Source organism: Vombatus ursinus, unplaced genomic scaffold, assembly GCF_900497805.2.
Source record: "Vombatus ursinus unplaced genomic scaffold, bare-nosed wombat genome assembly UNPS02014832.1, whole genome shotgun sequence".
NCBI lineage: Eukaryota > Metazoa > Chordata > Mammalia > Diprotodontia > Vombatidae > Vombatus > Vombatus ursinus.
In genome coordinates this window covers 40,032,038-40,049,475 of record NW_020954610.1, presented here as the reverse complement: position 1 = coordinate 40,049,475, position 17,438 = coordinate 40,032,038, and the positions used below count along the sequence as shown (strand labels likewise).

The 17,438-nt window shown below is 35.4% G+C and overlaps 1 protein-coding gene across 2 annotated transcripts in view; it reads left to right on the top strand.

The window, feature by feature from the left end:
• PIP5K1B (phosphatidylinositol-4-phosphate 5-kinase type 1 beta) overlaps positions 1–17,438 on the top strand; it is a 329,210-nt gene that overhangs the window by 249,739 nt on the left and 62,033 nt on the right. The gene's annotated exons all lie outside the window — the stretch shown is intronic.

Below are 17,438 nucleotides of genomic sequence, written 5' to 3'. Positions count from 1 at the left end.
ACCTTGTTGGAAGTATTTCCAGATTTCACTTTGCTCTACTGAGCTATGTAGGGGTTTTGTTTTTGTATCTGTAATGAATAAACATAAATACAAGAGGTTTTCATATGCTCCATGCCAAAATCTTGATGGTGTCATAGTTTATAGAGATTATTGCTCTAAGATCTTAAGTAATTTACTTCTTCAGAACTACAAAAGGTATTTGATTAGGTTAGTCTCTCAAGATTAAAGATATTTGAAATGATATGCATGATATTCAGTTGTGCTTCAACTCTCTTAATATAGTAGGCAAAATTAGAGGCAGCTAAGTGGCATTCTGGGCCAGGAGTCAAGAAGGCCCAAGTTTGGACTCAACCTCAGACAATTACTAGTTGTATGACCTTAGGCAAGTCACTTAACCTCTGTTTGCTTCAAATTCCTCAACTGTAAAAAGAGGCCAACAACAGTACCCACCTCCCAAAGTTGTTATGAAGATCAAATGAGATAATATTTGTAAAGTTCTTAGAACAATGCCTGGCACAAAGTAGGTGCTATAAAAATGTTTATTTCTGCCCCCTGTCACCATACCCCCATCCCAGCTAAATAGCAATTTCCTTGTATTATACATTCTAAGGAGACAGAAATTGGTTTATATAGACATTTTTGCATCTCAAAAAATGGTGGATCCCTATATCAATGAAATCACAGGTCCAGGCCCTATCCATATAATGATGCTTTTCAAGTTAGAGGCAAATATGTGAGTAAGGGTTAACAGAAAGGAAGCTTAAGGGCTATATTTCTGTTGTTATTTAGTCATTTTTCAGTTGTGTCCAACTCTTCATGACTCCATTTGGAGTTTTCTTGACAAAAATACTGGAGTGATTTGCCATTTCCTTCTCCTGTTCATTTTACAGATGAAGAAACTAAGGCAAACAGGGTTAAGTGACTTGCCCAGGGTCACATAGCTAGTAAGTGTCTGAGGCCAGATTTGAACTCACTAAGATGAGTCTTCCTCACTGGAGGCCCAGCACTCTATTTATTGCTCTACCTTGTTGCCCTAAGCGCTATCCTGGTATCCCCAAAATATCAAAAGTGAAGGCTGGTCAATGTTGTCTTTCAAACCCATTCAAAATACCCTACTATCCAGGGACTCCAGTTACCGTGACAACACTGGGCTTGCTCTCCCCACGTGCTCTCTCTGTCACTCAATCAGTAAACATTTATTAAGCAGCAACTTTTATGTGCCAGGCACTGTGCTAAGCCCTGAGGAGACACAGAATGGTAAAAGATACCCTGTGCTCTCAAGGAGCTCACAATCTAATGTCAGTAACCATATGTTGCTCCATAAACATTCAGGACTTTGTTGACACCATGTTTTCCTCTCACAGCAATTCATTATCCTCTGAGAGTTGGGTTCTGTGTTTTCCAAGGTGACAGTTAACTATTTTGGTCTCATCTGTAACATGAGGGGTTTGTAGTAAATGACATCTAAGATCTAGGACTTTTTTTAAATTATTCTAAACTTTTTGCTGTGTGGAAAATTCACATCTGCATGTGGGCTAAATCCTATGGAAGTGAAATCCTCAGAACTCCAAATCTTTTGTTATCATGGATTCTTCTTAACTTCCTCAAAGGTCGGAATTCTGCTTTCTTCATCTTTGTAACTTCTCTCCCCACCATAATCACTTATGAGACTACCTTGCACACGGCAAGAATTTAATAAATATCTACTGAGTTGAATTAAATCAAATATTGATTTAAATAATTGAGCTTTTGGTCAAGATGTGTGGATCTTTTGTTATTTAGGGATTTCCACAGTAATGGTATTTGCTATAATGGTATTTATCCTGTAGCTATTGATTTTTTTTTCATAAACTACCCACCATTAAAATGATTTTAAATTTGTTACAGACTGAATGTTAAAATGACACCATTAGTTTAAAATATCACATTGCTAAGAATATGTCCCCAAAACTCCTTATTTAAAAATGAATGTTTCCAAGTTATTAATGGAACTTATTTTCTATTAATGTTCCACTCTGCTTGAGCTTATAATTTGGGTTCTTCTGCAGAATACAATTGCAGTTGGATTTCCCTTACCATAAAATGATTGAAGTAAAAAAGTGGCAAGGGAAAGAAGTGATGGAATTGGGGCAAGGAGAAAGGATGATGGATGGATTTGACTGGATCCCTGTCCTGTAGGAGCTTGGGATTGATCTAGGAAAATGAGACCTAGCTGTACAAAACAATTATGCATTGTTTCCTATTGTTCTCAAATTAAGTACAGAATTTGTGGATAGCTATCAGAATTTGGAGAAGTATGTATGTGATGTCTCTGATCTTTGCTATTATCCCTTCAGTTAACATGGGAAAAGGGAAGAAACAGCGAGTGAATAATAACAGGAGGGCAAGTAGTACTCCATTCATATAATTCCAACCCCCTAGTCCTGGCTCAGGTTATTGTCAAAGAATTATCACCATTTTTATTAGCATCATTTTTGCCACCTGAGCCCTGCTAGATAGTGCATTCATTTAAGAAAGAAGACCTTCAGGCATCATCTGTTCTGACATTCTGAGTCCTGGGAGCTAATCTTAGTGATATTTGGAAATAAAAAAGGGTCGAATGCAGATGTTTGTCATTCATATAAGAAATTTTTCTGCTTTTCATTTGTTGTGAGTCACTTTCCTATTGAAAAGAAGTATTTTTATCATGGCACTTTGACTTCATGCTATGCAGACATGCCCTCAAATGGTCTCCAACTAACATAACAAGCAGTGGTTGTTCTGACCTTTTTATACTTTTGGACTTTTTCAGAATATCTACAAGGCAACAAAAGCCTAGATGGCTAGATAGCCAAGTTAAATGTTTCAGTTAGAATATTGTGATCAGTTAAGACAACGTGGTACAGTGAAAAGAAAACTACCTTTGGAGTTAGAGAACCTGAGTTCTAATTCCACCTTTGATTCTTACTTCTCTGTGACTTTAGGCAAAGTTAATTAACTTCCCTCAGTTTCCTCATTGGAAAAATGAAGGAATTAGACTAGATGGCCTCCAGAGTCCCTGACAGATGTAGGTCTATGATTTTATCATCCTAGGAGGTGTGGGAGAGGGAAGAGGGTGGGCCAATCCAGTAGCCACAGTGAGACATTACTGATAGATAGTCCATATGCTGTTGAAATATCCGGAGGAAGGTCCTCAGCATGCTAGGGACAGATTCACAGGAAACCAGGGACAAGAGTTGTATAGGATTGCAAGGCACAAATGTGTTATCACTGGAATCATTAAAAGGAGTACTTTTTTTCTTGATTAATAGTATTTTTTTTCGTAATTTTTAATTTTAATTTTCAGTTCCAAATTCTTTCCCTCCCTTCACTTCTCTGCTAACCATTCAGAAAGCAAGAAATAGGCCACCTATTATACATATGAAGTCATGCACATTAGCCACATTACAAAAAAAGGGAAGGAAGGGAGAGAAGAGAAGGGAGAGGGAGAAAGGAAGGAAGAAAGAAAGAAATGTTTCAATTTGCACTCGGAGTCCATACATTCTCTCTCTGGAAGTAGATAGATTTTTCATCATAAGCCCAATAGAATTGTCATGGATATTGTATTAATCAGAGTAACTAAGTCTTTCACAGTTGATCATCATTATAATATTGCTTTTACTATGTACAATTTTCTCCTAGTTCTGTTCACTTCATTTTGCATTAGTTCAAATAAGTCTTCCCAGCTTTTTCTGAAACTGTCCCCCTTCATCGTTTCTTATAGCAAAATAGTATTCCATCACAATCATATACCACAACTTGTTTAGCCATAACCCAATTTATGGGCATCCCTTCAGTTTCCAGTTCTTTGCCACAATGAAAAGAACTGCTATAAATATTTTTACATGCATGAGTCCTTTTCCTTTTCCTTTGCTCTCTTTGGAGTACAGACGTAGTGGGATTGCTCAAAGGGTATGCAGAGTTTTATAGTCCCTTGTGCATAGTTCCAAATTATTCTTCAGAATGGTTGGACCAGTTCACAGCTCCATCAACAGTACATTAATGTCTCTATTTTTCCACATCCCCCAGCATTTGTCAGTTTCTTTTTCTGTCCCGTTAGTCAATCTGATGGTTATGAGGTGGTATCTCAGAGCTGTTTTAATTTGCATTTCTCTAATTATTAGTGATTTCGAGCATTTTTTCATATGATAGCTTTGATTTCTTCTCTGAAAACAGCCTGTTCATTGCCTTTGACCATTTACCAATTGGAGAATGGTTCTTATTTTTATAAATTTGGCTTAGTGTCCTATATATATTTGAGAAATAAAACCTTTATCACAGAAATTTGCTATGAAATTTTCTACTTTCCTCCTAATGTTGGCTGCATTGGTTTGTTTGTATAAAACATTTTTAATTTAATGTAACCAAAATTATCTGTTTTCCCTCCCATAATGCACTATATCTCTTATTCAATCATGAACTCTTCCCTTATCCAAAGACCTGAGAGTTAATTTTCCCATGCTCCCCTAATTTGTTTATATCGCCCTTTATGTCTAAATTATATACTCATTTTGAGCTTATCTTGGTATATGGTATATCTCACGATGCTGCTCTATGCCTAGTTTCTGCCAGACTGATTTCCAGTTTTCCCAGCAGTTTTTACCAAATAATGAGTTCTTGTCCCAATAACTGGGATCTTTGAGTTTATCGAATACTAGGTTACTAGTATTTCATTTCTATATGTTATATACCTAATCTATTCCATTGATTGACCACTCTATTTCTCCTCCAGGACCATATGTTTTGATGGCTACTGCTATGTAATATAGTTTGAGATCTGGTACTGCTAGGCCACCTTCCTTCATTCTTTTTTTCATTGATTTCCTTGATATTTTTAACCATTTGTTCCTCAAAATGAATTTTGTTATTATCTTTATAGCTCTATAAAATATTCCTTGGTGGTTTGATTAGTATGGCGCTGAATAAGTAAATTAGTTGAGGTAGTTTTGCCATTTTTTATTATACTGGTTCAGCCTACCTATGAAATTAATATTTCTTGAATTATTTATTTTCTTCTGTAAAGAACATTTTATAATTGTGTTCAGATAGTTCCTGTGTGTGACTTGATAGGTAGACTTTGAAATATTTTATATTGTCTTCAGTTATTTTAAATGGAATTTCTCTTTCTATCACTTCCTTCTGAGTTTTGATGGTAATATATAGAAATGCTGATGATTTGTATAGGTTTATTTTATATCCTGCAACTTTGCTAAAGTTGTTAATTGTTTCAACTAGTCTTTTGTTGATTCTCTAGGGTTCTTTAAGTATACCATCTGCAAAAAAAAAAAGTAGTTTTGTTTCTTCATTGGCTCTCCTTATCCCTTCAGTTTCTTTTTCTTGTCTTATTACTACAGCTAGCATTTCTAGTACAACACTGAATAATAATGGTGATAATAGACATCCTTCCTTCACCCCTGATCTTATGGGGAAGGCTTTTAGTGTATCCCTATTACAGATAATGCTTACTCTTGGATTTAAATAAATACTACTTATCATTTTAAGAAAAGCACTACTTATTACTATGCTTTCTAGAGTTTTTCATAGGAATAGTTATTGCATTTTGTCAAAAGCTTTTTATACATCTTTTGATATGATCACATGATTTTGTTGTTTTTATTATTGGTGCAATTAACTATGCTGATAGTTTTCCTAATATTGAACCAGCCCTGCATTCCTGGTATAAATCACACCTGGTCGTGGTATATGATCTTTGTGATATATTTCTGTAATCTCCTTGCTAGAATTTTGATTGAAGTTTTTACATCAATAGTCATTGGAGAAATTGGTCTGTAGTTCTCTTTCACTGCTTTTGCTCTTTCTGGTTTAGATATCAAAACCATATTTGTGTCATAAAAGGAATCTGGTAGAACTAGAAGTAGTACTTTCAATAAAGAGATCAAAGATTCATCAGAGTAGCCCTTGCAAAGTTAACCATTGATCTGTTCATTTTTTTTTTAATGTAGAAACAAAACTATTTCTAAAATAATGGGGGTGGGAGAAGAATAAAGAATGATTCCTTGGGATGGTAGCATGGCATAGTAGAAAGAGAGTGAAAGCTAGAATTAAGAGCCCCAGGTTCAAAGCCCAGCCCTAGCATTTACCAGTTCTTATGACCTTAGATCAGTTGACCTCTTTTTGAATCCTCAATTTTTTACTTCTACAAATTGGGGATCATGATACTCATATTATCAATGTTGAGGGTTGTTATGAAGCAAATGCTTTGTAAACCTTAAATCACATCCTATAATCTAGAAAGGATACTAGTTTTGGAGTCAGAGGATCTGGGTTCAAATTTTCTGTGTTCTGTAGCCTACGACCTGTGTGACCTTGGGCAAGTCACATCTTTAGAATGATTGGACTAGATGACTAACTAAGGTCCTAGTTCTAAATCTATGACCTACAGTCTTAACCTTTAGACTCTGAGATACTTTCCAAGTTTAATTTGCTCCATTTTCTCTACATTTTCACTATTTTCCCTATAATGCAAGGCCTGGGAGAAGAAACAAAACAATCTCCTTTTAATAGAAATCGATTTGTCTTTTTAAGCTGATGACATTAACATCCATCCAGTGACTACCTGCAAAGCCAATAACAGAAAGGGAAAACTTTCACTGTTACATTTACTCTTCAGTATTTCTCCCTTCAAAGCTTTCTCTATCAGCATCCTTTCTTTTTACTCCTGAGCAAAGCAGACTTTGGCACTCCCCATATTAGAATACCAAGAGTTCCAATGGCTGTCATCCCAAAAAACATGACCTGGCCACATCTGGTGAGCATGAAGAATCAATTAAACCACAGGCATTTATTGAGTGACCATTTTGGGCCTGGCACCTTACTAGGCACTAGGAATATGAAGATAAAGCATGAAACTGACCCTACCCCCTCACATCCTAAAGGAGGGGACAACTTTTACACCTATGAGTATATACAGAATAGACATAACAAGATTAAATAAATACAAACTAGTTAAAAAGAGAGAATACAAACACTGAAGGTGGGAGGTGGGGAGATTGTCAAGAAAAGCTTCATCTGTAAAAGACGGTACTTACATTGCATCTTCAAGGAAGAGAAGGATTCTATGAAGCAAATGAGAGGAAGGAATGCTTTCAAGGCAGGGCCAGTACAAAGGGATTCAAATGGGAGATGGAGTGCTATGTGTGAGGAACAAAGGAAATGCCAACTTGACTGGATTATAGAGTGAGGGATAGGGAGTAATGCATAATGAGTCTATAAAGTCCAGGTAGTGAACAGCTTAAAAAGCTAAACAAAATAATTTATATGTTCTCTAAAGGTAACTGGCACTACTACAGCGTACAGAGTAGGAGAGTAAAATGGTCAAAAGAAGGAAACACATCTTAGACTCTCTCTTGTCTCTATACTCCAATGTCCTCAGCCTTGCTGATGAGTGTTACAGAGATAATTTTTTTTCTCATCTGAATTTTAGAAGAGTCTTGTCCTATGTTTGAACCATTATTTGTCGTTTAATGAGAAAGGATGATACTTATTTCTCAGAACTGTTAAGAAAAGGGAAAGAATTAAAGGGTAGATTAAACAAAAACTTAATGTGGTCTTTAGTAAATCCTTTCAAATAAGAATTTGCATGAAAATTGAATCATGATCATGATGGGTACTAGCTCAGATTTTTTTGCTCTTTGTTTTCGTGGTCACTGGTATACAAATTCTCTCCAAGTTCCATGCTTCTAGATTTTATATAGTGTAATTTTCAGAATTATTCCAGACAAAATGTACCCATATAATATTTAACTGTAAATAATAATAATAGCTAACAGTTACATAGCACTTACTGTGTGCCAGGTGCTGTGTTAAGTGCTTTACAAATATTATCTCATTTGATCTTCACAATAACTCTGGGAGGTAAGTGCTATTATTATCCCCATTTTACAAATGAGTAAACTGAGGTAAACAGAAGTTAAGTGACTTGCCCAGGGTCACACAGTTAGTAAGTATATGAACTCAAATTTGAACTCAGGGCTTCCTGACTCCAAGTCGGGTGCCCTATCCATTATACCACCTAGCTGCCCCATAAATACAGCTTTATGAAATTTTAGACTGGTAGATCTAAACAGATTGTAGATTTACATCAGTTGTACTCCACTGGGCCCTTAAGAGCAGTGGTTAAGACATTTAATAATCAGAATAACGTAGCTATCATTCATTCACATTGATTAAAACAAATACCCATTGATGAAACAACTCTCCTCTCATACCTAGATCATACCATACCCACAGTCAAATTTTAGACTTGGAAAAAGTGATATTCCTTTATTATCTTCTCCAGAAATTATCCTGACCTATCTTTTCATATATTTACCTCATCTAGAACAAAGTATGATTTAGGTGATATTTTTAATGTAATATGAGAGGTAGCCTAGGAATTACTATTATATCTAGGTTTAGACATTGTTGCAATTGTGCATTTTTGGTCTTTCAATTCTGACTACTTCACTCTAAAATTCTAAATCATTCCATATAAGTCTTAGGAAATATGTGGTGTCATACATAGAGTGCCAGACATGGAATCAGGAAGACCTCGGTTCAAAGCTTGCCTCTGACACTAACTGTGTGATCCTCGGCAAGTCACTTAACCTCTCTTGGCCTCAGTTTCTTCAACTACAAAATGGAGAATAATAATGCCTTGTAGTACATCTCCCTCACAGTGTTATTTCTGAGGAGCAAATGAGATAGCATACATAAAGCACTCTGGAGACTTTAAAGGACTCTTGAAGTCTCAGTCATTGCTTCCATGTTTCTCAGGATTTTCCACATTTGTCATTCCTTATTGTACAATAATATTCCATTTCAGTCATGTTCCACCATTTGTTCAGTCATTCCCAAATCCTTGGACACATTTTTGTTTTGACTTTTTGTTATTACAAATAAAACTGCCATTAATATAGTAATTAGGGTCATCAAAGACCTTCCATTTTGGTTGAGGTGGGGGTTAAAAGACCAAAGTTTCACAGATATCCTGAATAACCACTTTTCCCCTTCCAATAGTCAGTCACACAGTAGGAAAGATACTTGTTAGTCTTAAGTAGAGAAGCAGAAGGGAAAGGATTCTCTAAATCACAAAATAAAATGTCTAACAAAAATTTTCTCTAGATTAAGTAGGTAAGCAAATGTAGCTTGTCTTTCTTGTCAATGACATCATTGGGGTTTGAATCCAACAACAGGACAAAGGATATGAACAGTATGATAACTTTTCTTACATAATTTTTTGAGTTCTAATCATGAATCTTCATCTGTTCAGTCTTTTCACATATGATTTTGAATAAGATTTCTTTCAGATGGGAGTAGCTGTAATCATGTTAGAAGGGTTGGTTGGGGGGGCAGGGGTTTCCTATTAAGCAAGTGACTCATGATAATAACAGGCACTGACGCAGAACATCAGCAAGTATACTGTTCTCTCTCACACAGAATGGCTTGTAAGACTGGTTCATTGTTATCAGAGCAATCAATTAAGAATTTATATAGGACAGTGAAGCACCTAATAAAATTGCCAGACACCATGTGGTTACTCAAAGTCAATAGTCACTGCTTGACTGAATATGACCCTTTGTAAGGACATTAGAAAACCATTGGAATATATCTAACTAATTTGTCTATACAGAAAAATTAGGAAATGACTATATCTTGTCTAGCAAAAGTATTAAATTTTAAATCCTGGCTTCCTAAGTAGAATGTGAATACTGACCTACTTACTTGTAGAATACTTTTGTTGGATATTTTATTTTTGATTCACAGAATCCTTACCCTTCTGCTTTTCTACTTAAGATTTAAATAAAGTGCCTTTCCTACAATTTGACCATTGGAAGGGAAAATTTGGTTATTTAGGATATCCTTGAAACTTTGGTCTCTTACTCCATTGTCAACCAGGATCAAAGGCCATCGACATCCCCAGGTACAGTTGCCTCCTGTATATACCTGTGCAATTACCGGGCTTCTGATACCCTATAGGAAATACAAATTAAGGAGGTCAGAAAACAAACAGTCTCTATCCTACAATCAGTCCCAGTTCTATGTCCTCATTGCTGGTGCCATATCTGCTCTACCTGGACTTTTTAAATTCTGGGCCCTTCTTTGCCTTGATGCCTTGTTCTTATTAACCTTATAGCTCTCAAGCCTTCAGCTTGTTTCTGAATATGATAAACCAATTATTTTATAGTTCTTGATTTTGTTTTCCTGATTCCTAAACCTTCAGCTTGTTTCTAAGCTCTGGAGCTACTGGGATATTAACACACTAGTGCATTAATCCCAGAGTCACAATAATGTTCCTATTCTCTCCCAGTCCTCCAGATGCATTATAATTGCATTGCTTTTGGCAAAAGATAAGTTAATAAGAGGTAAGTGTAATGAAATTTTGAAAATAAACTCAAAAGATCAAATAGAACAAAAAGTGAGTTTGAATGTGAGAATAAGGATCAATAGAAAGAAACAGGGAAACTTCATTAGGGAACCATAGTGAAATCAATATGAAATATACATGTACAAACCGGTATACCACATAAATTTGTAAATTAAAAGTTAACTGAATTGTAAAAAGACATATAAAATAAGACTATAATGTTGGAAGAGCTTAATATTCCTCTTTCAGACTTGGATAAGTCTAGTAGAAAGATAAAGGGAAAAATATAGAACTGAACAAACTGTTGGAGAATTTAGAACTAAAAGACATGATATTTTGTGAGTGGGAACCTTGATGTCTGTATTTCTTAGTCTCTGCACAAGGTGCCTTACAAGGCACTTTTGTTTTCTATCTGGTTAGATTTAAAATACACTTTTAAAAACTGTATATAACAAAAGTCCACCAGTTCACTTACAATTCCTTTTTGTTCTTTGTATTTTGAAATTCTGTGTTTGATTAGGTTCATAATGAAAAATAAAATTACAAAATAAATTGGCTTTAGCTCAAATGTTTGAGAGGTCCAGTGCAAACACAGAGATATATACAGAGAAATAAATATATAAATACAGAGAAATAAGTAAATAAGATCCTAGGAAGGAATACCTTATGTCTGAATTTATTCAGACTTCTGCTTATTTATATATGTGTGTCCACCACTATATCATAAGCTTCCTGAGAGTAGGGCCCATATCTTATTTAATTTCACATTCCCTCCCCATAGTACATTGCCTTTTACATAGATAATAAGTGCTTAATAAAAGCTTCCTCTACCAAAATTCTATTCCAGTGGCACACCCCATTAAGGGGGGTAATCCTGCTTTCTTAAAGGCTATTCTATTGTGCCAGTGAGGACCCAGCTTTGGTGAGTCCTACTAAGCTGGAAAGATTTTGAATAGGGGTAGGCAATGGAGGATAGCTCTTTCTTACAAAAACAATTCTAGCTACTAGTTTGAAAAGACTTGTTGTCTAAAGATTGGCCATAGGATTCCTTAAGGATGACACCAGGCATCTTTTGAAATACCAAAATAATACAGCAGTTTAAAAGAGGGACCTTTCAAAAGAGCCTTTGCATTTTAACAAGAAAACCTTGAACAAAAAAAGATTAGGCCCTAATGGTAGAATTTCAGGCATTAGCTAAGAGGTAGAACATTATTTGGGGCCTTCACAAGCCTCTAAAATTACATCACAAATTCTGTTGCTTATTCTGGATACATTCCAGCCCTGCATAAAAAATTTACTTTGATAAGCCAAAAATTAGTGAGAAATTTTGGCAAGTGGGCAGATTTTTTAAAATGTGTCTCAAAATCCAACTAGGCATTTCTTTTTTCTTTCTGATTCTTCTTTCAATACCTGTTAAAAACTTGCTTTTTGACATATATTGTGTTTTGTGGTTTTATGTCAATATCTTTTCATAGAAATAGTCCCTGAGGGAATATCGGTAACTACTGACCCATATGCCTGCTTTCCTATCCCTACAAAATGTTTGAGAATAATTACACATGTACCAAGGACATCCTTGATTGAAATATAAGAAAGGAACAGATAGACTTTCACAAATAATATTCTACAATAGACTTTACAGGCACACAGTTGAATATAAGACCCCACTGTGCTTATCGTTTGTTAACTATTAAAGAAAAAAAATTTGTTTAGTAGAACAAAACAGCTCTTTTAAAGTCTCTTCTCCAACAAGATTTGTCCCTGGGATATGTCAGACTTAGAAGATTCACTGAAAAATGTAAATACAGAGATAATTTTGTTCAGTGATGCTGTGGTTATTAATATTAAGGAAAGAATAAAACAAAGTAACAGGCTCACCAAAGATATTTACCATTATCATGGAGGACTATAGCTTATATTCCATATAGATGGTTAGGTTCTCCAGATATTTCTATGTAGAGATGAAATTTTGTTGATTGTATCAAAAGTCCTGAAACATTGCAAAATCTACTAAATGATACCACTAATCACTCAAAAGAGTGTAGTATAACTAATCACACTTGAAAAACCAAGTGGATGAAAAACTTTTGTTATCTGTGATGTGTAGTTACGCCATTGCCCAAGTTGTGATTGCTGTTGAATATACAATCCATAGAGCTGGTAAATCAGAACACATTTGTAGGATAGACACTGAGAATGGACAATGAGCTGGACTCAGAATTGAATAGATGGAGGAACATGGGTTGAATTGCTTTAGGGGCATTGCACAGTTCTTTTAATGACTTCAACCTTCTCCCTAAAAAAAAAAGGCCCATGTTTTTATTATCAGTATTTTTCTAGTGATGTTCTATTACTACAAGTCATAGGCTATCACAGTCCCTAAAGAATTAAAATTTCAGGTCACCAAAAGGCCAATGGAAATGACACACAGTAGGTATAGGTAGGGTGCAACATAGAACCATGCCCAAGAGAAGCGGCATAAAAGAAGCCATCAGAAAACTGTAAGATGAGAAAACACAGTGGAATGGTGGTGCAACAAGAGAAAAGGATAAACTGGTGGACAGGTATCAAGAGATCTAGGGGAAGCTGCCCCAGCCCCAACCCCAGCACAAACTGTGTGTGCTACCTCTTGAGGTTTCATAGGAGGACAAAGAAAATGATCACACACTCAAGAAAAGATGACTTGTAATAAACACCATTGGAGGGAGTGTCCACCTCAATGAGATTCAGACCCACAGAAGTGGTATCTCTCACATATGTTTGTCTTATCTATCCAAATCTGATACTAGCTTAAATTTCTAGAGATAAGGAGCTATTTCCCTGTCTTTCTTGTCATATTGCCCAGGTTCTTAGACATAATAAATGTCCCCTAAATACTTATTAGTAAACTAAATACAACAGTTGTCACTTTCAGATGGCCAAAGAAGGAATACCAAAAAACTACTTGAAGTTTACAGAGAGAATTTAGGCACAGCAAATGAAAGGTATCTGTTTGCTGCTTCTCCTTTCTCATCATAATATTCATCAGAACCTCTAATTTTTCAAGTACAGAGTCATGATCCACATTAAAATGCATGAGACAGATAGTTCAATGGACAGAGTTCTGGACCTGGAGTCCTAAGTTCAAGGCTCAGAAATTAACTAGCTCTGTGATCCTATGCAAGTCACTTAACCTCTATCTTCCTTAGTTTCCTCACCCATAAAATGGAGGTGATAATAGCACCTACCTCCCAGGGTTGTTGTGAGGATAAAAAGAGATAATATTTGTAAAGTACTTTGCAAACCTTAGAGCACTATATAAATGCTAGTTTTGTTATGTATGGGAGTTGCAGATTCTTCTGAATTACTCTGGATTATTATTCAATGTGAGGTGTGGGTCAATTAAAAAAAAATATCTGGTCAGCAACTGTCCCAAAAATTCATCTCTCTTGCTTTTCCAATTGTAGTTACATTTTTGAGCTAAGTTAGCCATTCTGAATTAGAGAAACTAAATTTGAACTCTGAAGAACTTTTGAGTTCCAAATGACAAAATTGTTGTGGATGAAACTCTTATTTATTCACTATTAAGCGCTAATAATACACAGACACAGGATATTTTTGATGGAGGGCACCTAGCTCTCTATAATCACCTGGTCATTCAAACCTGTAGGCAATACAGGAAGTTTGTTTTTTTTCCCCACCTGTGTTGTTGACTGGGAGTGGGACTGTTATTTAGAGGCAGGAAATATGGTGGAAAGAGCACTAGATGTGGACCCCAGTAGACTTGGATTTGAATCCCAACTCAAATACTTACTAGCTGTCTAACTGTGAACAATTCTCATAATGTGTTTTGATCCTCATTTTCTTTACAATCTGTAAAATGTCATAGCAATATTTACACAACAGCCACCTTACCTGACTGTTGTGAGGAAAGAACAGCTTTATGAAGCATACGCCTCTATACAAATCTGCGAGGTTTATTTATATTGTTGCCTGGAGGGATCTTCACGTTTTAATGGTGTTTGTTGTCTGAAAATGTTTATAAAGTACTTTAAAATTCCTTTTTAGTAGGTGGTGTTAAATGATTAAGTAATATTTTATGACTGCTACTAAAATATTCAAAACTTTTCATATGTGTTACTTGAGTATGCACAGAGATATTCTACAATCATAAAAAGTAAATGATTACAGGTGATGTTTGTATGCACAAACATAAGAGTACATCAACCATACAAAATCTGGTACAAAACTTAGCCTCTAAATTGAATTGTGGATATCAAATAAGAGTCCCTTCCTTTCTCTGTGAAATTGATGAGCATTCTAAAATCACGAAGATGCTCTAAAATGCTTCATTTGGAAGCATTCCTGTTTGTGAGTCAAATGTCAATGTGTCCTTTTCTAATCAAGACATGTCAACATAATTCACCCAAGAACAAGTGTGGAATAAACTAAATGTCCTCCGCAGCCTGACCCATTAAGTCATCCAGCAATCCTATATTTAGGATTAAATCAGAATCCACCTTAGCTTTGTAGTCACACTAAAATCAAGTTGAAGATTAGACAAGGGCATGCAATTCTTCATTGTCTGGGGAAATCTAACTATTCTGCCCTATCAAGTAAAGGGAGAGGTTTAAGAGACCTGGCTGATTTCTGAATGAAAGATTGCAACACTTTGGTCTTTCAGTAAGACTGATTCTACTAAAGCACCATTCAGCAGGTCCCCTTCTACCTCAAAATCTAGAAGGGAGATTAAAACAGCAAACTGAGAACAGAGGCATGGGTATGATAACTGAAAAGTAAAGGCATGTGTATGGACAGCTTGGTGGTGTAGTGGATAGAGTGCAGGGCCTGGAGTCAGGAAGGCTCACCTTCCTGTGTTCAAATCTGGCTTCAGATATTTACTAGCTGTGTGATCCTGGGCAAGTCATTTAATCCTGTTTGTCTCAGTTTCCTCATCTGTAAAATGAAGCTGGATCACTCCAGTATCTTTGCCAAGAAAACCCTAAATGGGGTCACAAAGAGTCAGACGTGACTGAAACAATTAAACAACAACCTAAAGAACAGATAACAGAAAAGGACCCATATGTACAAAAATATTCATAACATCTCTTTTTGTGGGGGCAAAGAATTGGAAATTGAGGGGATGCCCATCAATTGGGGAATGGCTGAACAAGTTGTGGTATATGAATGTAATGGAATACTATTGTGCTATAAGAAATGATGAACAGGCTGACTTCAAAAAACCCTGGAAAGACATACATGAACTGATGCTGAATGAAATGAGCAGAACCAAGAGAACGGTGTACACAATAACAGCCACATTGTGCAATGACTGACTTTGATAGACTTGGCTCTTCTCAGCAATGCAAGGATCTAAGACAACTCCAAAAGACTCATGATGGAAAATGATGTCCACATCCAGAGAAAGAACTGTGGATTCTGAATGCAGATGGAAGCATACTATTTGCTCTCCTTTTCTTTTGTTGTTTTGTTTTATTGCTTCATTCTCATAGTTCCTCCCATTAATTCTAATTGTTCTTTACATCATGACTAATGGGAAAATACTCTTAATATGAATGTATAAGTACAGCCTATATCAGATTGCATGCCATTTTGGGGAGGGGAGATGAGAGAAAACTGAAAATCTTAAAGAAGTGAATGTTGAAAACTAAAAATAAATAAACAAATTATTTTTTAATTTAAAATTTTTAATTAAAAAAAAAGAATACAGGTTCTATTTCCCTGGTTTCACTATCAATTGCTTAACCCTTATCACCTTATGTTGGCAGTGCAAATATAGTATAAATAATATAGCTACTCAAAGGGTCCAAAGAAATCAATACTAAGTCCAATGATTATGCTCACTTAAAAATGAAATAAAAACTCTTTTAAATCCAGAAAAAAAAAACCAGATAACTTAAAGAACAGGTAACCCTTATTTTAATGTGCTAGGCCTGCACAGGAATGGTCTTACCAGGCCCTTATACTGATCTAAGCAACATCCAAACTAATTTCAAGATTTCTTGACTCTTCACAAGTCCCATTAAGATTTCTCCAGACTTGTATTACAAAGTTATTATTTTATTCCTTGATTTCAATAAATTAATAAAGACATGTTAGTTTAAACACCCACGGTGGGGGAAGGGTCTTTGTTTCCCCCTAAAACTATAACTTTTTCCATTTATTGTAACTCACTAACTATGTCAAAATTGTCACTGTTGTTGTTCCTGATGTGAAGAGACGAACTCAGAAATTTCTGGCACAGTTATTATTTAGAGCAATTAATCAACTGATCAATCCTTTTTATAGAGCTAAGTTCATGTTATTTTCAATATTGACTTGAATGTAACAGCTAGTCATGTGTAATCTTTATTTCTTTGATAACTTGAAAACTATAGCTTTTACAAGTGAAATAATTCATTTACAGCCCTAATTGTCAACCTAGGTATGAAATATATATTTTTTACATTCTTATATTATTCAGGAACATTTCAATATGTAGTATCCAGAAAATTCTTCTAAAACACTACTGTAAGATATAAATGCACATCCTTTTTATTTTTTTTAATAAAAACAAAAGATTTGGGGGTCCCTTTTGCCATATGTGACAGTTTTAATAACTTAAAACGGTTATAAAAATAGCTTACTAAGCTTTAATAGCTTAAAACTGCACCTTGATTTTTGGGACACTGTACTTACAATTGTCCTAGACAACTCATTATTACAAAATCTCAAGTCTTAAATGCCAATATTCTCCTAGAGATTCTGAATGACTATAAATCACGAAATACCAAAGCACTGGACAAATTAAATTTGCAACTCCAAAAGGCACCCAAAAGACATTTGATGTCTATAAGAATCAATAATATGTTGCCAATAATAATAACTATCTTACAGATGAGCAAAGTGATACTCAGCAAAGTTAAGTGACTTGCTCAGGGTGACATAGTTAATAGGTGTCAGAGGCAGAATTCAAACCCAAGTCCTTCAGATATTAACTTCAGCTCTCCACTATACCATGCTCTTTCCCAAAGGTGACTTGTACGCAAAAAACAGCATTAAAGACATTATCAAG